General features: G+C 41.2%; 1 protein-coding gene across 1 annotated transcript in view; it reads left to right on the top strand.

Annotated features, from left to right (window-relative positions):
• The window catches only part of BMPER (BMP binding endothelial regulator), a 149258-nt gene that overhangs the window by 47899 nt on the left and 73979 nt on the right, over positions 1-27380 (top strand). The window lies entirely within an intron of this gene.

Genomic DNA, 27380 nt, shown 5'->3' with positions numbered 1-27380 from the left:
TCCTAATTAACAGGCTGAGATTGATTATTCTTACTGACAAAGAAGAATTAACTACACTGAGCTGTAGCAATAAAGGAGAGCTGTTAACAGGCAGCTTCTGATGAGGGGACTATTTTTTATGGGCATTGGGGTGCAATGAGGACTGCAAACATCTCTGCTGTAACTCACTCCTTGCAAAGGCAAGGATCTAGCTTCGAGTAAAAACAAAGCAGTAAGATGGCAGAAAACAAAGAACCTGGTTAAAGTAAGCAAACAAGTAAAAAAAGAGCCTGCTGTCCATCAGGGGATGAAAGGCTTGCACGTGGTTCCAGAAGTGCCCAGTGAAGACAAAGGGTTTATGAGAGAGGCTGTAGCAGTTCTTGTAAGTGGCTTCAAATGGGAATGTGTGTGGCATCTCGTGGGAACGCTTGTGTACAGAATTGATTTGGGTCTAAAAGATTCCCACAAATTGTGGTAGGAAGCAGTAAAAGCAATAGCTTGTCAATTAACAGGGCCTTTGTTTGCCAAACATTTTATGGAGAGTCCAAGACCCTTTTGGCTGGTGGTACAATGAAGGGAAGGCTGAAAAGTGTAGGAGTGCTTGCCTTTCATGTCTGTCATCCTTTCAGTTTAAATAAACTTGGATGCTGCATGTTTGGGGCTTGTTATCAGATAACAATAGTTAATGATTTTAAACTTGCACACAGCCCTCTGTGTCCTTAGACAAGATGGTTTCGTATACACAATCCTGGTAAATGAATTTACACGAGAGCTTAATTAACTGCATAGCACCTACTTGTTTTCCTCTCTCTGATTTCAAAAGCAAAAAAATGAAAAAAAAATAAAGTATTGGAGACAATACATTGTTACATGTGGGCCTTTAGGTTTTATCATAGAATCATAGAATGTTAAGGGGTTGGAACAGACCTTAAAGGTCATTTAGTCCCACCTCTGCTCCCACTAGACCAGGTTGCTCAAGACCTTATGCAACCTAGTTTTGAATGAAAGTGAATATTATCTCAGTTGGCTACAGCATGGTGCTAATAACACCAAGGTTGTGGGTTTGATTCCTGCATGGGCTATTCACTTAAGAGCTGGACACAATGATCCTTGTGTGTCCCAACTCATGATATTCTGAAATTCTGTGATTTTCCACCCCTCTTTCTTAAGTCTGACCTTGTATCACTTTGGGTAGTGAATTATTTTAGTTAATCATGTTATTGTTGTTGACATTATTCCTATTTAATATATTTTGTAGAAGATGTAAAGTGAAACTTGGGATCAAAAAGTTTGAATTGCTGTTGATCTCTAGGCTGGTTGCCAAATTCCATTTTGACTTACTATCACTCCAACTAAATTCTCCTTGCTCTTTCTACTGCATCCTACAGCATTGTTTTTGTTTTCTGTCCTTGAAGCATTTTGTGTTGATAAGGGAGTAAGTTTCCAGCTTTAACTGATAAACTAGTCTCCAGCTGGGATATGTGATAAATTAACATTTTTAAAAACAAACTAGTCGTATTGAAAGGATAGCTAAAGCTCCTTGGATTCCATAAACTTTTTAAATGTTAGCAAAAATACTTAATGTTTTTGCCTTATTTAATGATTGGAGACAAACACATTGGATAGTCAAGGGGAGTAAAATGATACCCAGCAAATTATTTTCAGGATTGTGACAGGCTGTAACTTTTTCATACAATGCATCCTGTTAGGCTGAGAGCAGAATAGGCAGAATAATTCATTGGCTGTCAAAATAGACATGGGAAATAGAAAAGGAAAAAAGAAAGTGCTTTGAGACATGACAGTGATTTACTCCCTTGGGTTTAACCTGTCAGAAATAGAATGTGACTAGGTGCTAAACTATCAACATCCTTGGCACTCTGCTGTGGGTACATCAATGTGAAGCAAAGTTGCAGAAATCCTTGCAGGCAGCAAAGGGTCAGGAGTGGGACATAAACACCCAGCTTCCGGTGTGGGTGCCTGAATATGAAAGGTGATGCCTTAAAAATCCTTTCTAACTCTAGCCATAGAAATTGCCTGAATGTCTTAGCTTTCTTCCAGGAAGTTCCACTCCCATGGTACCTAAATTCTGTCCCAAACATGACTAGAACACCATTAAACTTAACAACTCCAAGGTTCATTGAAAACCCACAAAGTTTTCAGCTCTCTGCCAGAAGCTTTGTAATGAAGCATCGAGATTTTCTACAGAAAGCAGATGTGTGTGTGCATGTACTGTTTTTTTTTATTTTTTTAACTGGAGTTACTGGCATTACTCGTTATTTTGTGCTAAAATCATTGGCATGGAAATTTCTTTATTGCCCCTACTTGGGTGTCAGAGTTGATGCAATTGAAAGACCAGATTTCCAGCACTCAGATCTCATGTTTGAGGCATTGGAGCCCAAAAGGATTTAAGTAGCTTGCATGCTTTGTATGGCTCCTTTTCCCTTTTTTTCTTTTCCTTCTCCAGAACACAGCATCAGGAATTTTCTGAGAGTAGGACAGAAGCTAATGTGCCTTTGCCAACAGAATCCTTCTTCACAGGAAAAAACAGAGCCAGTCTCAACTCTGAGAGCATAACAATGAGGAGAGTCTTGTTGCTTTTACTACCCTCTGCCTTGCACCCATATATTCAATATGCTCAACAAAAATTTGAAAATGACTTAATGCATGTGAAAATAATTAACTGCAAGAAGTGTAAGGATTTTCTGCTTCTCAGTGCTCAGTCTGTTCTCTGCCCTCTCTCCTAGGGGCAGCATAACTTTCCTTCTCCTGGATGCAGATGAATAGTAATTCTTCCTAGCAGTCTCAGTTGTTGATGTACTATTTATTCTTTCAGCAGCCAGCTGAACTGCCCTGCTCCCTGTCTTTTAAGGTCAGTTTTTTTTTAATTCCCAAAGGTTCCTGCAATTACTATTCCTCCCCCATCTAGGTTTTTTAGTGCTGCACTTAAGAAAGTATGTGTATGTCTGGGATGATGCAGAGAGGGAAAATCCCATGTTTATTGTATCTTCTACTCTCCACTGCTTTTTGTAGTTGACAGGCACATGTAAAGTCTTGTATCAGTAGTACTTGCACAGCATCTGCTGCTGTGACTTTGTCTCTTTCGACTGTGAGCCTGATTCTAACTTTGTGAGCATTTTATAAAGTAGCTAAGTGGGAATAGGGCCCATAAAAGTTGACACCTGGTGGAAACCAAGCCAGGGAGGCATTTTCTTTCCCCGTGGTGGTGTTACATTCCTTGTGGTCTGCAGTAATAGCTCTGCCTCCTGAAGTACGGGCTGTGGGGTTTTACTCCATGTTCAAATGGCCATCGCTTGAAGCTTTAGCATTTGTGGTATTTGGAGGACATATTTTCACTTCCTGAGTGTTCAGTGCAGCAGAGGTAACAGCAAGTGATTATATAAAATGAGGAGTAAGTTACAGGTTAGTGTGAGGATGGAGGGAGATGGAGGTAGAAGAAACATTTTTGTACATCCACAGAAGTATCATCAACCTATTGAGAACAGCATTTTGCAGTGTTTCTCTGAGTCAGATAAGAGGCTAATGAGGATACTATTAATATATCTAAAGGTACTTTTAATATGACCAAAGGGACTTTTTGCAGTTTTCATAATAAGTGCCTGTTTCTATTTCTAAATATCTTATCTGTGTGCCTCTCATTGCTGAAAGTCTCTGGGAAATCCTTTATCTCAGACTTTCTTCAAACTTATGGAAAGATGGCAAAGTTCCCAAAGTAGACTTGGATTTGACATGCTTGTTCCCTGATACTGCTCTTCAGACTTCAGTGTGTAGCCTGGTATACTCTGATTATAATAAATTTTTAATTCCTTGTCTGATTTTTCTTGTAGGGCAGTGGGTTCCAAACAAAGAGGATGTTCCCTTCTCAGTACGTAACAAGGTTTAGCAGAAGGGAGCCAAGTCATGCCTAGGGAATAATTTTGTCCTTCATGACGTGGTGGTTGCACAAGAATGTGTGAAGCACACCGTGCTCTAAGGGAGCAAGCAGGGCTCAAACTGGCTAGCACCCCAGAGCTGCTACAGAAAGCAAAGGTGCTGGCTTACCCAGGGATATCCAGACAGTACAGAGATTAAAATCTGTAATTTCTAGCTCCCCACAAAATCCTTCATCCCTCCTTCATTTTGAGCTCTACCTTTTTTAAATACTTACATTTATTACAGTGAGGAAGCATGCATAAGATATATCCTAGAAGTGGGCAGATGAAAGCAAAGGCAAAAAAAGAATTAATAATTTCTGATGTACAGGATTTATAAGGTATTTGTACACTTGCAAACAAAGTAAACCAGTCATGATGGGAGTAGGAGCTTTAAGTGAGTATCATAAAAGTAAGTCTAAAATCTCATTTGAAGTTCATATCAACTTTGATCAGATAGCAGATTTCTCCTAGGGATGACAATTGCCCACAGAAGGAAAACTAAAATAAAACATAGCATACCACACATGCCTAGTCAGAATAGCCTGAAATATTAATATCTGGAATGCCAACAAGCATATTTGTGGTTCAACTACAGAATAAATAACAATTTAATACTATTAATTCAAAATTATTTAAGCACACAATCTCTGGGTAGTGTATAGTATGAAATGCATTAACTCTGCTTCCCCATTTCCCCAGTGCTGAACAGGAATTTGAATGAAATTTAGTCTTCTATGATAGCTTTCAAAATTACTGGCTTAATAAATCAGAACCAATATGTTGAAAATGTGTAGGAGTTTGACAATTTGTCTTCAAGAGCCATAATACCAGAATCAGGATGTGTCAGCCCTATGAAATATTATCAAGATTTTTTTTGCAGTCTGTTGACAGAAATGAAGTTGCTGGAGTTTTTTTTAGCATTCAGGGTTTCAGCATTTCAGTGCAGGAATGAAAGCAATGAAAAGAAACAGGATGGAATTTAAAAAAAATGATAACTTATGATTGTGCTCTTAGTTTTGAATTTGGCTCCAAAATCTATGTGTCTTCAAATAAGACAGTGATGAATTCCACCACCTCATTCTCAAATGAGAAAGTCTCAACAGCACTGGCTTTGAAATGCTGGTGCTTATAGAAGTTTCTTCGAGTCCTTTTAAATCAAATTTCATTTAGACTTCATGTCTCCTCCTTTTATCTGAATTAAATGACGCTAAACTTAAAAAGTTACAAATATTTAAAAGAATGTGGTTTTCCATGATAAAGTTGAGATAACTTCGTTCATAAAAATGGAATCCAGGAACTGAGTTGGATGGGATAAAAATGAGGAACTAATTATGTCCACTGCATAATTTTATCACCTATTGCTAGTGTGCTGTCAAAACAGCAGTCTGCTGTCTTTGGAGATGACTATGTGCTATCTCTAAATTTTGAAAAACAAACTGGTTTTTGTGTAATCCCACACAACCCACGATTTCCTGGTTTAATTAGGTTCATTTCAGTAGTGCTAACTCAGAGACAGACTGAGTCCTGCGTTTGTAACTTACTGTTTTGATACTCAAGAGCAAATACTGGCAAGCTTTACCTTAACATCCTGCATAAAGGCTTGAAGGCCAAATGGAAAGTTTCATCTAAATGGACTGCTTTGCCATATCGAGAAAAAGGGATGTGAACTGGGGGGAGGGGAATGGTGGCCACGGGGAGAGAGGGCATTTAAAAAAAAATTCTTTTGTTCTTTCATTCTTGTTCTTTTGCTCATTATTTTGTTCTCTTGTTCTTTCTTGGAACAGCCCCAGGGGCATGGAAAAGGCGGAGCGTGCGTGGGTCCCTCTGTCTGCACATGCGTGTGTGGATCTGTGTCCTGCACGCTTGCTGCTGCTGCTGCGTGCCCACGGAGAGCATGCACTTGTGTGCACGGCCCTCGGTGCCCCTTGGGGTCCCCGTGTCCCTGGATCCTTGTGTCCCGCGGGATCCCCGTGTGCTCCCCGTGTGCTCCCCGTGTGCTCCCCGTGTCCGGAGGTGGGAGCCCCGCTCCGCAGTCCCTGCGCGTTTCCAAGGGGCCGCCTCACAGAGCCATATGGAAAAACCGGCTTGTGATGGCAGATTTTGTGAAAAAGACCGGGAGCCGTAAAGTGAGAAGGAGGTCAGAGAGGTGAAGCCTGTCGGGTGAAGAGTGACCCGTTAAGATGGGTGATGTTGATCCTGCAGGGACTCGGCAGGGTCACCTCAGGCACGCCTTGGTGGCTCAGCCCGAGCCAGGGCGCACATGGCACCAAGGTGTGCCTGAGATGCATAACCAAGCAGCAGGGAGACAGCAGAGAGGGGAAATGGACGCCAAATTATCTCCCTGGGCCTGGTGCAGCCCTGGGCCGGCCGTGTGGGGTGTAGAGAGGTTGAGCCTGGCCTGCCCCCCAGCCTGGCCCAGGGGCGCTGCCCTTTGCCAGCAGCACAGGCAGCTGCAGTAGGGGATGTCGATGCAGAATGATGAAGAAGGAGTAGTTACTCCTTGTGACAATAACTTACCACTAGAAATGCGCTGTGGAGGGCTACAGCAGCCTGGTGGGCTGCCCTTGAGTTCAGTAGCTCCTAAGCAGAGAAATGGCCAACTATGACTAACTGGGCAATTAATAACAGACGTTTAATAGGAGCCACATTCAGAGATTCCAGCAGCTCTGTTTCTGCATGCAGTGAAACCCTGATTTAAATATAATTCCTCAGAACCTGAAAGTACTTGACCCTTTTTTTCTGTATGAGCTGACTTCCCAGCTGGTGGTGTTCCTGTGTGTGTATTTGTGCTAGTGAGGCCTTTTACGAGTGCTCCTGTTCTCTGCTTTCGCCTCTCCCCGTCATCATTTCTCTGGTAATGAAACTCAGGTCAGCAGGGTAAAATTGTTGGATTTGATTTCTGGTGACAGTGCAGTTTTTGAAAGAAACTTTTGCATATGCAGACTGATTAAAAACTGGCAATACTGGAACAACAGGCATTAACTTATGGCTTTTGGTTTTCAGCCTAATTAAAATTATAGGAGAATACAAAGGAATGAAACCTGCTCTTCTGAGGAGAAAGACAGTATTGAGTGGGAGGCTAGTCAGCTGCAAGTGCTAAGTTGGAGTTGTTATTTATTATCAGAATGAAGATAAATGAAATCACCAGTCATTAACTCACAATGTGTAAAGAGCTCTGAAATGCCTTTCCACAAATGCAGACCCCCAAGGGGCAGCTGCAGCCTCTCTGCTTCCTTGCAGAGGATGTTAATAGGATGCAACAGCTTTGCTGCAGGGTTATCCACACTTGACATACCTTCTCTTGGGCTAATTTGATGGGTGAGGTGTGCCCAGGCAGGGAAGCAGGCTAAAACCAGCATGGGATGAGTGGGTTCCTGGGCAGAGGGCTTGACTTAGACAGTGGTGGCTGGTCAGTGGGTGGGTCAGCTGGTCAGCGTTCACACTGCCACTGAAGTCACCACCTAGGGGACAAATTTAAACTACAACCTTAAACTCAGCAATACTTCAATTTTTGCAAGGCTGGGAAGGATTTAAGGGACTGGAGGCATTTGTAGCCACCTGGAAAACAGAAAATAGTTTCTTGGTGATGGGCTTTCCTCTTTTAGACCTAAGGGGAAGCAGTGCTGGAAGGCACTTACTCCTCCTGTTCTCTCAGGTGAGTTAGCAGGAAGATCCACCCCATGAAGTAAGTAATTAGGAGTGCTTGTCCAAAGTACTGTGTTATAATTTAGAAGGAGAACTGGTCTATGCCCTAGTAATTCCCATTTACATTTTATTTCCCTTGTCTCTGATGTCTCTGATGTGAAGGGCCTGGGGATGGTGTAACAGACATGTTGGACAAAATGTAGACTTTTTTTCCTTTTTCACTTTGCTTTCTCTCCTTTTCACTCTAGTAGAGAATGCCTTGCTAACCCTGGGAAGAAGCACCCACATGGATTTCTCTGGGGGCAGCTCTGGCTGCCATGTGCTTGACTTTTCACAGGTTGAGACAAGAAGGTTGTTTATTTTGAGTCATCACCAATTCACTCAGAATTGAATATTTAAAAAGAAATATCTTGGCTACTTAGCCAGTGTCTTTGTGCTCTCTAGGACTCCTATGGCCATCTTTCCATTGTGCCTGCTGCTACAATAGCCTGTTTAGGTGCTTTGTGTATCTGAATCCTCTGTTTGCTTGTTCAGACATAAGGATTGACAGATTGAGGAAGAAGAATGGTTCATCTGGGCATGTGTCTTGTCTCCAGCACTTCCTATAAGCAGGTGTTAATTTAATATTCTTCCTAATACAATATATCAAATTTTATCACTTCTTCAGCTGACTGTAAGAGATGCTGAGGCCAGGAATGTGGTGATTAAAAAGTATAGTAAAACTATCAGTTACAGAACCTTGGGTAGGCCAGGTTGACTTCATCCCTGAAACATTACATAGAGCCCCATCATGCAGTAAGCAGAAGTCAGAGGGTCAAAGGCATTTTAGGGTTGGATATAGTTTGAAGAAATGCCACGAGTTTGACTCCAGGCCATCCCACTCCCCTGAGAGAGCACAGTGGAAGAGAGAGGAGAGAGGAGGAGGCCAGTGCTGCCTCATGCAGCAGAAGCCACAGGCTCTCTTCAGGATGAAGAGAGAGACTGGCTTGATTTAGAAATAGAAAAGGTGCCTGAAATGTTGGGGCAGATGAAGGAGGTAATTTGATGTTTACTAAACATTTAATCATGCATTTTGGGTTTTGTTTTTTATTTTGCTCCACTACTGCTATAGCCTGTGCTTTCAGTACACACACTTTCTTAACCTTTGTTTTCTCTTGCTGGTAAGGTTGGTTCTGACTGATGTGGCACATATTTACTGTACAGTGGTGTCCCTTTAACTGGGATATTAGGATGCTCCTAATAACTACTAGGTTAATGCAGTGTGGCCAGAGCATAGCAGTGAGCACCTTCCTGGATCACCTACAGAGATGACATTCCAAGAACAAGGAGAGGAAGAAGTGCATTCCAGTAACTAGCAATAACTGAGAAAACTCTGGCATATGGCATGCTTTGAAAATTTAATTATGCTTTTAAAGAGAGAATGTGACATACAGATGTTGGACTACCATTAAAAAGCTACAAATGAAAACTGGACAAACATGACAAGTTCTGGGAGCTTGCATCCTGTGAGCAGAGCAATGCCTCATGTTGAAGGAGCAGGATTAAAAGTTCTATATGAGCTTTGAGTTTAACTGTGGGTGATGGAACACATTATTTGTAGCTTTTACAAATGGGATAAATGATTTTGTGTTACTTCAGTGATAGAGCTAATGATGAAAAATTTTGGGAAGTGGGGAAGGTCCGTATGACTCAGCTACAGCTATATCCCTGACTGGTAACACTTCTGGGGAAAATGGGCATTTGGCCAGCCAAGTTTAAGTATGAGCTCACCTTCCACTGGGATTGCCTGTCCTGCTTTCTTGAAAAGCATGTGTATGCAGGACCTATTCACAGTGCTCTTTCCTTAGTTGTGGCTTGTCCTGTTGGAGACAAAAGAGGAAGCTTGATCTGGCTTCACACCTTATCCTTTCTCCCCACATGAAGGCAGGCACAGAGCCAGCAGGACAGCAGCAAAATACATTTCAAGCTGGAACACTTTATCTCTATGCATTTTCCCAGGAAGCGTGGCTTTTCCCTTTTCTTGCACAGTATTTTCATGGTACTGAACATTGTCCATTAATCTGATATCCTTGAGAACTGTCAAAAATAGAACACTCATGTGAGTTGCAGGATTTATTTACCTTCCTCTGAAACATGGAAAATTCTCAAAAACACAGGAAGTGTATTAGAAGAACGAATCATTATACTGAGGAATTTGCTGAAAGAATGATTACTTTTTTTTCCCTGCTGCTCCTCCTGCAAATCAGACCATTAGGAACAATGGCAGAGGTGTATTTAGCCCAGCATGGAAAAAACAGAGCACAGGTGTATTTGTCTTTCTCTGCTGGTAGAAAGCACACAATTTCTGTGTAATTGCAATGGTGGAAAGGGAACTGAGAGATGCTCTGAGCTGTGCTGTACTGAGCTGGAGGGGAGGCAGGAGGTGAACAGGCAGAAGTGCATTTACTTGGGAAGCTGAATGGGATTTGATAGAAGTCATAGTGAAGCAGCCAGAGAGAAGAAGTGGCTTCTTATGTTCTCAGGCAGGAATTCCCTCCCCAGACACAGTTGTTTGAAAACTTTGTTGGCTAATGAGAGCAAGAGACTCTCTCGTTGATGTCATGAGACTAGGAGAGCCTAAAGGCATCACCAGTAGGAATGTGTGAGTTGGAGTAAAATAAGAATTGATTGCACCTTGGAGCGAAATAAACTACTGTGAGACACAGGCAGTGTTAGTGGTGATTTCATGCTGGGTGAAGCCAGCAGTACCTGGGAGGCATGAGAATAGGGTATTTCCAGGCCAGAAAGATTCATGATAAGCACTGGGTGGTGTTCCCCTCCACCTGACACTGCTCTTTCTGTAACAAGGTTCACATTCGCAGGTGGGATTGATGTCACACTCAAGATCTGCTCTAGGGGTTTGAGTATCCAAATTCTAGAATTCTCTGTGTCTTAGCCAACATTATTCAGTTGTGGTAGTGCTTCCCTTGCATGATACAGGGTGTACATGACATGGTTAGCTGTGTCTGAGAATCTTCCAGATCTTCCACTGTGCTTAAGAGTGGGCCCCAGACAGTTTGTAAGCAATGGCTTTGGCTGTGTATAGGACAGCTGCTTGATAAGTTACTTAATTACTGGGTGGAAAACAACTTTAAGCTTCAAGAAGCAAACCAGGTGTTGTGTTCTTTAGGAAAGAAGTAGTTTGAGGTAATCACATTGTTATTATCCAACATATATACAGTACTGGTCATGCTAAAAAGTCATAGAGAATATCCTCCTAGGTGTTGTTTCCTCTCAGGTTCTTTTCTGGCTCATTTACACAAAACTTGCAACAAAAATAAGTTAGTGTGCTTGAAGCTGCAATATACTCAAGTTAGCTGTTGATATACAAAGGAATCTAGCCATGGTAACACAAACCATTGCATGGGCTAATTTACACTGTGGACAAACTTAACTACGGCCAAGGTACTTTGTGAAGGAGCAGATACTTGTATAGTATGCAGATGAGTCTGTGGGAGAGAGCATTTTTCTTTGTGAAAGGAGACCTGGGCAACAGACAGATGTTCACTTTGCCGGCAGCTGTGCTGGTTAAAATGTTACCATACCCAGATGCTCGATATTCCCATCTTGCATATGTTCCTGTCTCCTGAGTTCTGCCAGTGGAAGGGAGCCAGAAAGCACTTGCTGAATGGGCTCCAGGCAAAATCAGCTACAGAAGATCAAGCAGCTGGTATAGGTGGCTTGAGATAATTTGACCACGTTTTTCTGAAGCTCATAGACTTGGCAAACTTCTGAGGATGGGATAGCATCCAGCTGGCAATGTTCAGATCTGGAAGACAACCATCAGCTGGTGGTCTTAGAATCACAACTCCAACCCTTATTCTTGGTTATCCCTTCTCTTGTGTTGGTCAGGTAAATGTTTTATCCTATCTTCATGGGCCTTACATGTTTGAATTGTAGGAGGCTTTGTTCAGGTAATGAAGATCACTCAGGGCTTCTCCAATTTATTTCCTGTTTTTAGATCTCTCTGTAAGATTAAAATTCAGTTCTTGTTCCTTACTTCCATCACTCAAAGCAAAACTGGAATGAGAATCCTAAGCTGGCCCAGCACTGAGTGTGGAGGACCTTGTAGTGATGGGGCCGTGGAGAGGCTGATTTTGCTAGCAGTGTTTGACACTGTGAGTTCTTACCTGAGCAAAGCAGGATCCAAACTCATCTACATTCAGCCTCCCTTCCAGCAGAGTGGATAGGTGCCTCCTGGAAAAGAGTGGGCAGAAGGTTACCAGCTCGTGGTTCATCACTATAGGCATTTGGAGGTTCTCAACAGAATTCTGCTGTGTGCAGGGAAAGCAGAACTAACAACTTAGCAGAACTTTCTAACTTAGAGATTCTGGCCACCTCCCTGAAGCTGTCTAGCCATCTTGACTAACTTGACTCCTGGGCAACAAGCAGCTGAGTGAAAGCAAGCAAGGTCTGTGGTGGCATCAGGGGGAGAGGACTCAGCTGGGGCTTGCTCCAGCACAGAGAGGGAAGAGGAGAGCATCATGGCATTATAATTGGTGCTGAAGTAATGTAAATCAGGAAAAAAGGAAGAAAAAAGAAGCATAATTCAGACCTGTCTTGATTTAATTAGATTATTATGGAATAGACTGGCTCTGTTAGAATTTGCCAGAATAAAAGCAAAGAAAAAAAAAAAGAAAAAAAAAGCACAGTTACTATCTATCAAATTAGAAGTGTGTATAAAAATTACATGAGGAGTCCAGAGTTTGCCTCAGATGCAATAATGGTCTCATTCTCTAGAGTGATAACGTGACTGATTACACTTCCTTGCTTCCTCTTAGAAAGAAGGGAGGAAAAAGAAAAAGAGAGAATAGTAATACATCTCCTGTTTCTAATGCTGATATGCAATCCAAAGGGATTTGAGCCAACTCTGAGTGCTCTTTGAAACCAGCAGTAAAATTAATTAAGAAAGTTTGAGAGGGCTATGGATAGGAGGGATAATACAGAGAAGATTTCATTTAGCTTTGAAGAGAAGCCCTTCCTAAGCAAGTGTTTCACATTTGGGTAGAGGATGAAATTGCTAAATAATCCCTTTCTCTGTACATTTATTTTGGTTGCACCTGATTGTTTGAAACAAGTGAGTTGAGGAGGAAGGTCCCATGTGCAAATTGTAGTGCTGTTATCTAGAGTGATGCATTGTCGTCTGTGTCTTCCCTTTAATAACAATTCTATTGCTTCTGGTCCATACACTTACTTAAATGACATGGAAAGAATAGATAGTATTTTGAGGGATGTTCCTGGTAGGAATTTCCCTTCATCCTTATTTTGCTGTTTCTACTTCCTGTATGTGCAAGGAATGAGCTGTGTCATGCCTGTGCCAAATACTGCCCTATACCGCCTCTCCTAAGACACCTCTCTTGCTTATGCTGCCTCAAGAACGCCTGGGACACAGTGGACATCTTTCCTTGAAAAACAGGGTGGATTTCAAAATAGATTTTGGATCATTTTTCTCTTTGCATAGGTCTTAATTAGTGCTGGGGCAGACAGTTTGTGCTTACAAGTTACCATCTGAACAACCTTATTGCATGATTTTTACAGAGGCCTTGAGAGAAAGGAAGGTCTCAAAGTTGAGAATGACCTTTTTGTCTAATCCTAATAGTTTTCTCAATACTAACCAGGGCTTGCAAGTGTACAGGATTTGGCAGAGCTGTGCTCGCACTTGCAAAAAGTTCAAACTGACCTTTTTTCTGCAATCTGAAAATGCATGAGAGAAAAACCATTTTCTCCTAAAGAAATGATAAAAATATTTTGAAAATAAAGTCCCTGCAGAGTCTTTGAACCACAAACAAAATGGTGTTGCCAATCAGACTCCCCTGGTGTTACTGAAGAAATACAAGATTAATGTCAGTCAGAATAACTTTTCTTTTACATTATATGCATGATCAATCCTAGTAATTAAGAGTTCAGGGATATTAAGTGTAGCCAATGGAAAAAGTGCTTGTTAACCACAGAAAATAGCAAAATAGAAAGCCATTAGCAAAGGCTGCCGTAGAATCAGTTTAATTTGGACACAGAATTGCAGAGACCTCATGCAGACCTCACTTGGCAACTCTTGGTTGCTTCAGTCTTCTGTTTCTATCATTGCTATTTTTAGCCCCATCTGTAAAAATATGTTTTTGCCAAGAAGCAAAAGCAGGATAAATTGCAGAAAGCTTGTAAGCAAACAAAGAGATCACAAAGCTTACAGAACAGTCACAGTTGCAGTTTTGTTAAGCTGCTTCCCATTTGTTCCCTGGCTTTGTGTTACCTATTTTGATAATAAGACTGCCCAAGCAAGAACTTGGCCTTTAAGCTTCTTTACTTATGCTTAAAGCCTGCAGCACATTGTTTGTGCCTATGTAAATAAATTACTTGCTCTTACAGGAGAAGATCTGCACTGCCCCGCTCCAAGGAATAATGGGAATATTTTGTTAGGTAATTTAGTGATAGCACTTTGTACAAAGTGCCCCTATAGTGGATGTGGGCAGCCTCAAGTTCTCAGCTCATGGTCTGCTCTTTCTGAGATGTATTGCCTCGGCACACTGCCATGCTGGGAGGTCAGTGTGGCCTGCAGGCAAGCCAGAAGCGATGTCTCATCTCTAGCCAGCTCACATTGTTGAAATATAGAGATTTGTCAGCACCTTTCTCTTCAACCATGCTGGAGAGGTTTTACTGTCATTGAAATGTTTAGGATAACAACCTGAGCGTCGTCTGAATAAAAAATATCTGGCTGTGGAGAGCAGCTACCAGTTAGGGTAGGACAGCTTTTGGTTATTCAATGGAGGCATCTTTTGTGCAGTTGAATAGAACACCTGGCTGCTTGCTGTTGTGCCAGGAAGGTATGGATCTTCAGTGGTAAATCCTTTAGCATGTCTGCAAGTGCCATGAGAATGTCTTGGATAGTCACTGACAATGATGTGGCACTGGTTAGCAACATGTAGGTGGATTTTGCCCTGAGGGACTTTTTGGCCAGTGTGGTCCATTCTTGCACCAGCTTTAATTTGTTCCAACTGGTCACTAATTGTAAGATGGTTTATCTTGACACCCTCTAATTGCTGTTTGTTCGTGCATCTGTTCATGGTTTTATTGTACAGAATTATCCTTGAGTGATGTTTTCTATCGGAATGCATTTCTGTGGGAGGCAATGTGAGTACTGCAGAGCTCTTCTGTGGTGTAGGAAGTGTTCTCTGTTTGTAGCGAGTAAGGTGTAGGGCTTCATCTGCTGTATCTACTACCAGTACTATGTAAATTACTAAAAGAACAACACTTACTGTACTAAATACATGCAAATGAATTATAGAATGGTAGTTGGGTGGGCCAGAAGGCTGGACTCCTTGAATTCAGTAGAAAATTTACCTGTGTGGGGTTTTTAATTTGTTTTGTTTTGTTTTTTTTTTTTGTTTGTTTTGTCCTGTTTTTTTAATGTCTTAAATCTCCAGTAACTCCAGGAACTACATACAGTATTTTTGTACTGAATCTCATAACTTAAGCAAATACTGATTCGCAGAAACAGAACAGTCAGGTGGGAAACTCCTGTCAGGGAAGTGCAAGCCTTCCTCATTGCATGGGGAATGGGCAGTGGAAAATGCTCTCTATGTCTAATCAGACCTAACACGTGTAGCACCAGTGACGTGCTAATAAAAGTGTCAGGCCCTGGGACCAGTAATTTACACCCATGTTTTCAGATTCTCTGTACAGAAAAAAAGAAACTCTCGTTGTGGATGAAAAATGATGTGTGAATCTGTAAGGCTAGGCTGAAAAGAAGCAGATGCTGACATTTCTATAATTAATATTTTTCGCCTTAAAGACGCATCTGTCATCAGTCTCCACTTTATAAGAGTGGAGGAGCACTTATCTAAATAAACATGGCAGCTGTTTTATATGATGGGTCTGTTTTTTAAATAGTAAGAAAATATTGTATCATTTTGAAAGGTATAGCAGCCATTAATGTTTGGTGTGTGTAGCTATTCTCTACTGTAGAATAATTTCAAATGACACTTTTTCACATAATCAGAGAGCCACCCTGCATGAGTAGAGGGAAGGTTAATAACTGAAAGTGTGTGCAACTGCGAGCACTGCAAATGGTGAAAACTTGCTGAGAAGAGAGTTCTGGATTCTGTCCTGCAATCTCAAGACCATGTTAAATAAAATCAAGAGTAGGGAAAAAAAGACAGGAGCTTTTGGAGAAGTAAATTATCAAAGTTCTCTGCTTATGGATGATGGTTGCAATATAAATAATTCACATTTTTTCAAATGTCTGTGCTTGGCCAATTAACATACCTTTTTCTAGTACTTCAACAAATCCTGCACATAAAAATGTGTATTTGTGTTTCCTATGAGGGTCTTTAATGAGTTACTTTACACTGATTTTAAGACTATTTTACATCATTAGACAGGTACAAAGGAGACTTAACGAGGCCAAGGAGACACCTACGCTTGCAAGCAAACCCAGATTTTATTTGCTTGCTTATTGTTTCTTTGAGGGACTAATAATGGTTTTTGATGATGAAGCAGTAAGCCAAGTGTAAGATTGTGTTGTAATTTGCATTTCCAATTGCATGTGGTGTGACCCCCTTTCTTAGTGTTAATATAAGTATTTTCTGTAATGTAAAATGCAGAAAGATCTTCCTGTGTGAGAAGTCCCAGATGTGAAAAATTCTTCTTGCGTACATGCCCCTTTCACTCGGTTCTGGAAACATACTCCTTCTTTCTAGACAGCCTTATGGTTCATATGGTTCTTTTTATTTTTGACTACTCTGTACTTCTATTTTGAAGTGCTTTGGCTAGCAGGTCATTATTGGAAAGGTAGGTACAAGTGTTTCCACCTATTCTGTCCATCTTTTTGAGCAAAGTTGGCCATGTGCTGTCGCCTTGCAAAGAATTTAGGTATGGCCATACACTTTGGGAATGCCACGTGAGCTTAGCTAGGAGATGAGTTCCAAGCTGGTTAGCTTGCTGTAATGGGGCTGACCCAGATCAAGAAGAACAGCAAGCCTTTAGGCAGGTGCCAGAAGAGCTGGCCTGCCAAAATACAGCCAGGTCTGGTGTGCTAGAAATGCCTAAATGGCACCATATTGCTGTAGAGACTTCACCATGCCTAAGGTGTCCCTGAGAAAATTGCCATCTGGGCATCAGCCTTTTACAAATGGCAAAGGTTGCCAATGGGAAGCTGTTAATTAGCAACAGGATCCCATCCATAAAGAGCAGCAATAGCTAGATATGAACTTTATTGTGAAAAAATAGGAAGCAAAGTCTTGGAATGTCTGAATGGGTGTCATGGTGGGGTGTAAAGGATGAATAGATTTCTTAGGGTTTCATCCACCCTCTCCCCATGAATGTGCAGATTGCTTGCAAGCTAAGAATGAGAAAAAAAATCCATACCTGTTATTCTTCTATTAGTCTTGCTAGCCAGGACTGGGAAATGTCAGCATTTGCTGCTGATACTTCTCCGAGTCATTACCCCTTGAGGAAGGAGGAAGTGGCAGAGGAACTCTGACTTGTAAATGATTCCTAATCAAAATGCTTCCCAAGACTTTTTGTGGAGAACTGCAGATTCCACAGCACCCCTTGCTCAGGCTTGTGTTTAAGACTAAAACATATTACTTTACCTTGATCCCAAGCCAGAGTGTGCCCTATCCTGGAGTAGAGCCAAGTCACATCTCTGGGGATGGACAGCTCTGTGTAGTACAAAGCAATGGAATTATGCGCAGTGGTATTACGAATGTTGCTATAGATAGGTGCCACTGGCTGACAGTGAGTCTAATCTTATACCATTTTGGGTAGATTGAAGCTATCCCTATTACTATTTCATTGTAGGAGCAGTTTCATAACCTACTGGTTTCATAAAAGTACCCTAGTTTTCCTAAAACTTTATTTTCCCAGAAATCCTCTGAATGAGCTGCAGTTTACCACTTTCTCCTGCAGTTTACCTCTTTCTCACATAATGTTTTAAAGCGTATTTTTAACTCACTTTGCTAAGTGCCTGGGACAAACAGGATCTCCTGTTAATGAAAACCTTTGATGGATGCATTAAGGAAGCAGTGTGTATGTAATCCTATATTTCCTGAGGTTACCTCACCAGTATACATGGAGCATAACATTCAAGGAGTGTAGATGCATGTATAAAGGTCCTGTAAAAAGCTAGAAGTAGTGTCCTTACTACTACTATGTGACAGTATGATTTATTTCACCGTGGATGTTCTACAGATACCAGTGTGCTTTATCATCAGACCTTGAGGCAAGGTCATTCAGAAATTGTAGAAATAACTCGTGAAGGATTAAGTCTCAATCTCCCCAATACTTCACTGCCCTGAATCACAGAAGGAGATTTGTTCTCTTTGCTTGTGAATGGAACAGTGATTTGATGTGAACTGTTCTGGTAGGTTTTGACCTAGTAACAACTTTTCAAAGTTAAGGTGTGTAGGTACCTGCTTCTAAATTGTGTGGTTTTTGCTCTTCGAAGAACAACCCTACTTGGTTTTACTCATTTGCCTCCCAAAACCTGAAGTTTGAAACCATTCAATGAAATTATGTTCATATTGTCTACAAGAAAGCACCTGCTGAATAGAAAGTCTTTACTTTGTATCTAAATGCCAGATGTCAGAATTTGGGCATTTGGAGATTTAATTCACTCAAGTCTTGCAATTTATTTTTGCAGATAACTTAAGGGGAATTATTTAAAACTAATACTCTAAGGCAAAGCTGTGTGGATACATCTGTAGAGTTTCTGGTTGTGACCAAGTATTTTAAAGAATGATGATGAAGTGAGAGTCAGAACTGTCACCTTTCTCAGGGTCACAATGGTACTAGTATTCTGTGTGTGCGAGGAACACACTGGGGACACTGGAGGGATTTAATAACTGTATCTGTGAACAAGCTGCTCAGAAGGAAAAGCTGCTCTCAGAAGGGAGGTCAGTACTGCACTGCAATGTGGGAGCTGGAAGTGGGGGTGAAGGGTGTTGTCGATAGTTACCAAAGTGTGGAATTTATAGGAGTACCATTTACTGTGGGATGTAGTGAGAAAAGCTTGTGGGGTACTATCACAAAGCTTACACTGTAGAAAAATAAGCCAAAAAAGGAGAAAAAACCCTTTTGTGGAAGTTTATCTTGTGAAAAGCAAATGATCTTAATATAAATACATTGTGGCAGTGGCGATCATTTTGCAGGCATTGAGTTAGGACTTTGAAACCTTATGCAAATGCACTGGTGGTGTATACACAACTGTACACCCACTGGACTGTACTTCATGTGTTCTTGGTGCCAATGAAAACAAAGCAGGCTCCAACTGATTCAGGGGAAAAGTCATGGCTGCAAGAAGCCAGGACCTGTTTTACAGAGCTACTGCTCTGCTTCTAATAACTGAAGTTAGGAAAGTCCTTTGGATTTAACCCTAACTTTCTTATTATCTGGAATAGGACATGAATAAGCTGAAGAAGTTTGTTAGTGGTTTTTGATAGTTTTTCTGGCCACAGACAGTTTCCAGCTTAGCATGTTTTATTGCAATTTTTCATAGAAACAGTTCTTTTTAGAAGAGAAATAAATAACCATGTGACTCACAGCAAAGCTTCCATAGTCACTGGAGACCTCTGGTGCAACAGCTAAATTAATCATGAATAGCTGAACTCCCTTCTGCAGTGGTGTGCCAGAATTGTTTCCTTGCCAATGTCTTTGCTTCCCATCTGCTGTCCCCACAAAGCTGCAGCTCTTTTCCCCCAGGGTGGCGAAGAGCCCCCTTTCTGCAGTGTGCAGCTGCCTTCCTGGCCCATTCCTGCCTAAGTGGTTATCTGGGCTCATTTTTCACCATTGCCTGTGCAACTTCTGGGACTTTTGTTCAAAGTGGACTGAAAATCAGTGGAAAGACCCCCACTGGGTTGTATGACCTTTGGGGCAGTGCTTGCCTACATCTTGCCTTAAAATTCACTTCTTCCACCTGGTGTATAAATTTTAACCTCCAACCTTGGCTGTGTTTGAGTGTGCCCTGTGCAGCAGCTGGCAGGGAGATTAGAGGGGGAAGCATAGCCTGTATAAAAATGTCTGGTTCATAGAAAACACCAAGGTATGTGGAGGATAGGGGCTGTGGTAGTGGTGGTTGTGGCATTACTGTTATGTAGCTGCCTATTAATAATAAGCTATTTTTAATTTCAGAAGGCTAAAGCCTTTTGATACTATTACCCAGCATGGACTTTAAAAGGCACAGTGACAGCCATCGGTTTAATGAGACCTGCAGCAAGGAAGAGTTTGATTAGTAAGTGAATGAAATGGCAGCAAGGGATGGAGGTGATGTGAAAGGATTCAGACTAGAGGAAAAGCTGGATTTGAGATGCTGGCCAGTCATCTGTATGCTGAAAGTGAGAACTAACGTGCTATGTAGCATTAAGTGTAGTTGGCAAATTTGAGAAAAATTAAAGTAACTTTTTAGATGGTCTCTCACTGGGAAAAAATATGAAAAAAGTTTCTGGAAATAGTGCCAGGGATAATTAACAGTCCACAAAGGTGTTTGTGGTACAGTGTGAATCCAGCCATCTCTGAATTTTTGAGAGATACTGTTGTTTCTGTTTTTTTTTTAACAATTTAAATGTTTTAATTTTTTTCTTAACTCACTATCAACTAGCAGAAGAAGGAATAGATTACATTGTTGGAAGCTCTGCCTTCTGGATGAAACTTCAGAGACATTAAAAACCACTTGATAAAAAACAGAATAATTTGTGGGATACATTACTATTACTTCTGCTTGCAGGAGAGATTTGTTGAGAGAAACAGATTTAACCCTGGAAAAAGCCTCAGCTGTCCAGGACAGTGCAGGAAAAGGATCAATAAAATAACAGCTCTCACAGCAGAACAAATACATGGGCTGCATCTGAAAGCATCCAGCACTTAGGATAGTTGATGGCTAGTCTGGAACACAGGTATCATGGAATCCTTGTAGGTACTTGGAGTAGAAAAACCAACACAGGAATGGCATAAAGAAAAATGCCTCATCTCATGGGAAAAGTGCATTAGCTATGGGACACAGACCTGTCTTATATACCACTGTTCCTGTTAACCTAGAAATAGATTATGTTCCCAGAACAGCAGAAGCAGCAAAGATTTATTTCTATAGATGTGTGGCACTTGATCTGTCCTATCTGCAAAAATCTGGGGTTTTTTCCAGCACCTCCATGACACAAGCACTGAATGAAAGGCAAAAGATCTGTGAGATGCTGGCTGGAAGGCCAGATGCTGCCTAACACTGTAGGATACTTTCTGAAGTTTCATGCTAAGAAAGAAATTGGGGGCTCTCTCCTCTCTGCAGCAATCTGGCTTTGAAAAAATACTTGTAGGAACTTAATGTCCTTGGGATTGTACTGTCAGTTTGATTTTTGCTGTTTTGTCTCTATATACCTTTTTCAGAGTAGTCCCTTGATCATTTGTGGCTGGAGCTGGTCAGTGATTCACAAACTACAGGTGTCCCTGGTTTCCATCTGCATAAGCCTTCTTTCCTTAGGAATCAGCCTGAAAGGGACAAAGTATGCATCACAATTAAACCTTTCAGGGCTTTCAAGAGAAGGGGGGCTACAGCATCACTTTCAACAGAGCCAGCAGCTCAGTGTAGAAGCCCTAGAGGGGAGAGGGGCTGCTGGCTGTTCAGCTGTGTTACTTTGCAAGTAGGCTATTGGGTCAGCAAACAATTTGATTTCAGCTGGATTGTGAGGCCAGATGCAATATTATCCCAGCAACACTTCTGCATAGTGCTATTAGACTGGAGAAATGTGGCCAAGTGCTGGTTGCACTGTCCCCCAGCTGAGAGCAGAGTGCTGTGACCTCCTCCAAGGAGCACTTCTCCAGTTCCAGCAACTGTGAAATTTGGGACCAGTGTGTCTGCCTGTGCATACCTTAAAGAAAGTTACTGTGCAACCCATAATTTCATATTCCAGAATGGTCCCTTTCACCTAAGGCAGTAAATACCCTGGTCTTCCACCTCCTCCCACAGGACACTCAGTGCAATTCATGTTTTTGTGAAACTTGAAAGAAGCAGGACCAGCAGCTCCCCAACAGTCTGATTTCAAAGTGGAGACCTATATCCCAGAAGAGCGTACTTCAGTCTCTGGGAGGAAGCTGGGATATTTCAGCAAACAAACAGCAACACTCATCCCTCTACAGAAGAGAAATCTATTTTCTTAATCTAACCAATCCCAGGAGAAGTGTCTCTTGTGAACTGGAATGGATGGCAAGACTGGATAGACTTGACAGCTACATGTCACTTTGTACACACTGTATTTGGCTAACATAACACATAATTTGGAACATGTAACAGTATTTAGAGCCCTCATTCTATCCTAAATAACTAATTAATGAATTAATGTAGTTGATTCTTCAGCAGGTGGATACAATAATATACACAGTAACTTCCAAAGGAGGGAGAATTCTTTGTTCTTGGTTTTTAGGTCAAGATCTTCTAACTCTGTGACACTTTGCAACGGCGCTTGCAATTTGCTAGGAAAACAGAGACATAAATTTACAGTAGTTGGAGACAAGTAGTCAGACTTTTTGGTTATTGTAGCTTGATGACACAGACTGTACACCTAACAAGTTGTATCATAAGGGTACGTGTGGAAAGGTAGGTGGTGGAAGTCAAACTTTTACCTGCTAGAAATTGCTGGAATATTTTGTGCTTCTTTTGCTATGTTAAGGAATGTATTTAATCAGACTGAGATTAAAAATTGAAATAATTTCAAGAATTGTGCCTTTGCTTTGCCCCGAGTTGGTTTAGTAATTTATTCACAAGAATCTTTTATCTTACTATTTCTACTATGTCTAGATTTTAGTGATTTTTAAACCATTTAAGAAGATTTATTTATATCCACACCAATGTGTATGACCTGGTATTAACATATATGTGAGCTCTGTAGAGCATTTTTTTCACATGCAGTTCTTAGGATACTTTATACTGTCACCAGGGCCACTTTCTAAAGCCTTCCCATAGGAGTGATATTGCAGAAAATATGGTTTGAGATCTAAATCCAAAGTTTAAAAATCTAGCACATACAGTATAAATACCTGTGGTATAAATACTTCCAATATAAATACCTGCTGTTTTGAATTGAAGCTCAAGATCTCCCTATTCTGAATTTTATCCAATGCTTTCTACACAGGCATTTTAAAACTCCCAATCTAGACAATAGATCAGGCTGCAGGGATGTGGGAAGCTCTGGCTTGTCTGCCTGATTGATGTGCTGATTGCTTTTATGCTGCGAACTGTATTGCTAATTTGTTCATTTCCTAAAAACCTTCTTCCTCCTGTGACCCTTCCAGGGAACTCTCACTGTGCATGATATGGCTGTTTCAGGGGCCTTGAAATACTGTGTAGAGGTGAAGTTATTTCCAGAGGCTGTCCACCCCATGCTGCACCAACATTCTTACAAGAAGTGGAGTGCCTTTCATCTGATTTGGGAGAGGACACCTTTCCAGATTAAATTTCCAGATTAAACCCACATTCTAGTACAATATCCCCTCCCTTTTGTACATGAAGTCTACTTACCTGGTACATCAGAGACTGTAATCTGATTGTAAACTCAAGGTATGGGTTTTCAGGGCGTGTGATTCCAGAGGCATTTTGGAGATACTTGCATAGTACATATTGCTGACCTGGTTTATGTTTTTAGTACACATTTGGGAGGTAGTCAAAGTGTTTATTATCACACAGTAGTGAATAAGTCAGAGCTCCTCGAGGTCACCAGGTGTATGTGGTGGACACCCTACACACGTTGGCCAATATGGTGTAATGAAACGAATGGAATGCCTCAATATTTTTTTAATTCCACAATGGTAATACTAATTTTTATTGGAATCTCAAATAATATGTCCATCTCTTTATTGGAACATGCCTATTTATTGCCTTTATGCCTTTGCTGTCACAGAAATGATAATGTTTCTTATTATATTCATGGTGACCGTAGTTACTTGCACTGGGGCAGAGTAGTTGGAGATAAACAGTCACACAGTTGTGTGTTTATTTGGCTTCTCTGGCCACTGGCATGGGGCAGACTTGCTCAGTAGTGACCCTGTTGAACTTTCAGAGTTTTTTTTTCATGCTGGTGGCATAAAATCTTTCTTCATAGCTGGAGACAGCCTTGAACATCTGTCTTAGTTCTTACAACAACTCTGCTGAGTCTACAATGTGTGTCTGACCTTGCTCTTAATGTCTGGAATATGTATCCCAGAGTTGAGAGAAATGTTATTTTGATATTTCCTTTTTTTTTTTTTCCTGTAAGGATAGGCTCACTGGTAGCAAATGAAAACTTTCACACTTCTTCTAGAATGAAAGTTAAAAATAAATGTTTGCAATCCACTGAATCCTCATACCAGTCAGCACTTAGACAAAATATTCTGCAAAATCAATGGAAATTTTACTTCTGTTAGAGAATGAGAAGTCTTTCAAGTGCAAGGTGAACAAAGGGCAAAACTAAGGAGGAATCTTTTTTAGATGATTTTTAGGTTCACTAAAGCACAGAGATGAAACCTGAAAGTCAATTAGAAAAATGATATACCCAGAAGAAACCTGGTTCTTGATAATACTGATGTGAACCTTTAACCTTAAAAATCATCCATGTAAAATATCATTAACTTTAGACATGTTCATTATCAGTAGCAAACAAATGGGGAGTGCGGAAATCTCTGTCCTACTGGGATTACATGAATGCTTTAAAAATCTGCTGAAGAAAAGCTGTTAGTGGTGATCACTTTCTTGCCCTCTTGGTAGATGAAGCCCAAGGCTCTTGGGGATTAATTACAATAGACTGCCAACCTGCAGACGTTTTTTTGCAGGCAGTTTTTCTCTGTCTGTCCCAAATACAGGCTGCCCATGTGCTGTGTACCAGGCATGTGGGTACCCTACCCAGAAGTTGCACTTTGTCCTCCATCCAGTGTGTCCAGCAGTCAGTCATAGCCTGGATCCTGGATGGGTGTGTCTCTCAACACTGCCAAGTTGCTTGTGTCCTTATTGAACAGCAAAATAGCATAATTGAGGTAGTAGCTGAGCAGAAGTGAATGGATGGCTAGATGGACCAGCTCCGTGCTTTCATTTAAAGAAGGCTTAGTTATCTGTCTTTCTCAAAGATGGACCTCTCATGGGAGCATTAGAAGGTACTGTTTCATCTCCTCCTGTCTTCTGTCTCTTGAGAAAACTGCTTGGACAAGACGAAGTCTCAGTCCACACCACCTGCTGAGCTGATGCTTCAGAGCCTTTTGGTTTGTCTTGCAGATATGATGTGGCAGCAGGAGATAAAGTGTTTTTATTTGTCTACAAGGTGGAAAGTGAATCTTTTCTGTGTGGACAGTAGATTTCCTACAAAATCTGTTACCTCCAAAAGACTGTGAACTGCAGCAGCCTTCTCTGATTCAAGTTTCATGCTAACAATTGCTCAAGAATTTATTTGCCTAGATCTTGAATAGCATTTCGCACAGGAAGCAGATGTCACTTGTACTTTATTGGTCTGTGCTGGCTTCCAATTCAGATTTGGTTTTACTGGAATAACTGGAGGGTGTTGCTTCTGACCTGGAGAATTCTTGCTGTCTGGGAGACATCATACAAGGAAATGTGAGCTAAAAGCTGTAGATTCAATTGAGAAGTGGCAGAAGAAAGGTGTTCACTGTGCAATTCCCATCCTAGCTTAGGTCATCCAAAGCCAATATTCTTCCTCTCCAGAGTTATTTTTTCCATTGATTTTGGGATTTTTGTTGAACTTTTGTTGCACTCATTTTTTTCCTACCCAGCTCTATTCCATGCAATTTAAAGCACTGGCTGCACCAGCTGCTTTGAAAGCAGGTATTCCAAATGCTTTGTGAGTCTTGAATTACAATGACTGAGGCTTTTAAGAAAATAGAAATATTGTGTGTGTTTTAACATTCAATGAGTGCCCAATGAATTATCTCTCTACATTTGGTAGGGCAGGTAGAATTATTCCTACTTTAAAGGGTATGGGTTGGTTTGTTTCAGACTGTTTTTGAACTTTCACTAGCATGGGAGAGCCTATTTGGGACCATCAGCAAGTTAGAAAATAGTTTGGTGTTAAGAGGCAGCATTCCAGCTGGAAGCAGGAGTAGCAATGAGTTGAAGAGACAGGTGGAACTAGTCTTCGTTTTGTGCAGAGGGGCCAGTACAAAAAGTAAGGCAGGAGCTATAAACAGAAGGCTGATGTGAGAAAATATTTTACATTATCCATGGCATTTTGTGTTTATAAAGATACATATGCAAGATGCTACAAAGGCTCTCAATAGTGTGCTAAGCCTGAGCTTTGGTTCAGTCTATCAAAGAAGCACAACTCCATGGCAGTTCTGTAGAGCCACAGCTTATATGAGTATTAAATGCAGCAGCAAGATTGCAAGAAAAGACTTGTGCTCACCATGTGTTGGAGTATTGCTTTATCTTCACAGAGTCATAGAATAGCTTGAGTTGAAAGGGACCTTAAAGATTCTCTAGGTACAGTCCCCCTGCTGTGTTCAGGGACACCTTTCACAAGACCAGGTTGCTCAGTGTTCCATCCAATCTGGCCTTGAACTCTCGGGAATGGAGTACCCACCACTTCACCTAGCAACTTGCTCAGGTGTCTTGCCATTTTCTCTGTGAAAAATTTCTTCCTAATACCCAGTCTAAGCCTACTCTCAGTTTAAAGCCATTTCTTCTTTTCCTGTTGCTAAATATTCTTCTAAACACTCCCTCTCCATCTTTTTTGCAGGCTCCCTTCTGGTACTTGAAGGCTGCAATTACGTCACCTTGAATCCCTCTCTTCTCTGGGCTGAACAGTCTCAGTTCCCTCAGCCTTTCCTCATTATCTTTCATGGATATATCCCTGATCCTGTCACTAGTCTGGCTGAGACATCCATGCCCTGCTTTCCCTTTTGCTGAATTGTCACCGAAGTTTGAACTTTGGCTTCTTGTAGCCTTTTTCCCTGGGGTGAATCACAGCACTACTTCAGAGAGCCCTTCTTTGTTTTTTTTCTTTCATTCTGCACCTGTGTCTCTTCTCACAGAGCTATTCCCTAAGCATACTAAGGAACATCACTAAAGAATTAATTTAGTTTTGTCAAGTTTCTGGTCTGCCCCTTAATTTAGAGCAGTCGTTTCAGTCTACAATAAGCTCTGTGTTTCTGCGTGCCGCAGTGAAAGAATTACGAGCAGTCCTCAGCCATGTGCACTCAGGATGCTTTGGTAGCCCCATGGGACAGGTAGACTTCAATGCCTGAAAACTTATTATAGAATGGGGGTACAGTCAGTATGTTATTTTCTGTGCAACAGTGGGTCTGCCTATATGTAAAAGCTTTTACATGATTCACGGAGGCCATTAGGAGTGGAGTGGTATGCCATCATTTCAGGCACAGAGCTCTTCAAAATGAATGGCTTTTTCCATCTCTCCCCAGGGAGCCCCGAGAGCCATTCAGCATGTAGGTTGGAGGAGACTGTTCATAAGCCTTCAATCACAGCATCAGGAATGCAAAGCTTATTGCTGGGATGAGCCTGCAGCTCTGAGTGATAAATAAGGCAAGACAGCTAGATGAAAAAACCTGACTTTCCTTGCTGAGAAAAAGGTGGACTGATTTTTAAAGTTGGGCAACCTGGACCTCTCATAAGCATATGGAGCACATGTTAGTAGAGGGTCTAGAGCTAAACACAGTGTTCTGAAGGCATGATGAAGTAATCAGGCAGCAGAGCAGAATGAGAAATAAGATCTCTTTGAACTGAGTCAATCTTTGATATATTTTCTGTGCTTTTTTCTTTGCCTCTGTTTCTGGTATTCCTTGATACACCAGGATATATCTAGTGTAGTTTGC

Source organism: Geospiza fortis, unplaced genomic scaffold, assembly GCF_000277835.1.
Source record: "Geospiza fortis unplaced genomic scaffold, GeoFor_1.0 scaffold346, whole genome shotgun sequence".
Taxonomy (NCBI): Eukaryota; Metazoa; Chordata; class Aves; order Passeriformes; family Thraupidae; genus Geospiza; species Geospiza fortis.
Note: the sequence above shows the minus strand (reverse complement) of the source record. Positions and strands in the feature narration are given on the sequence as shown.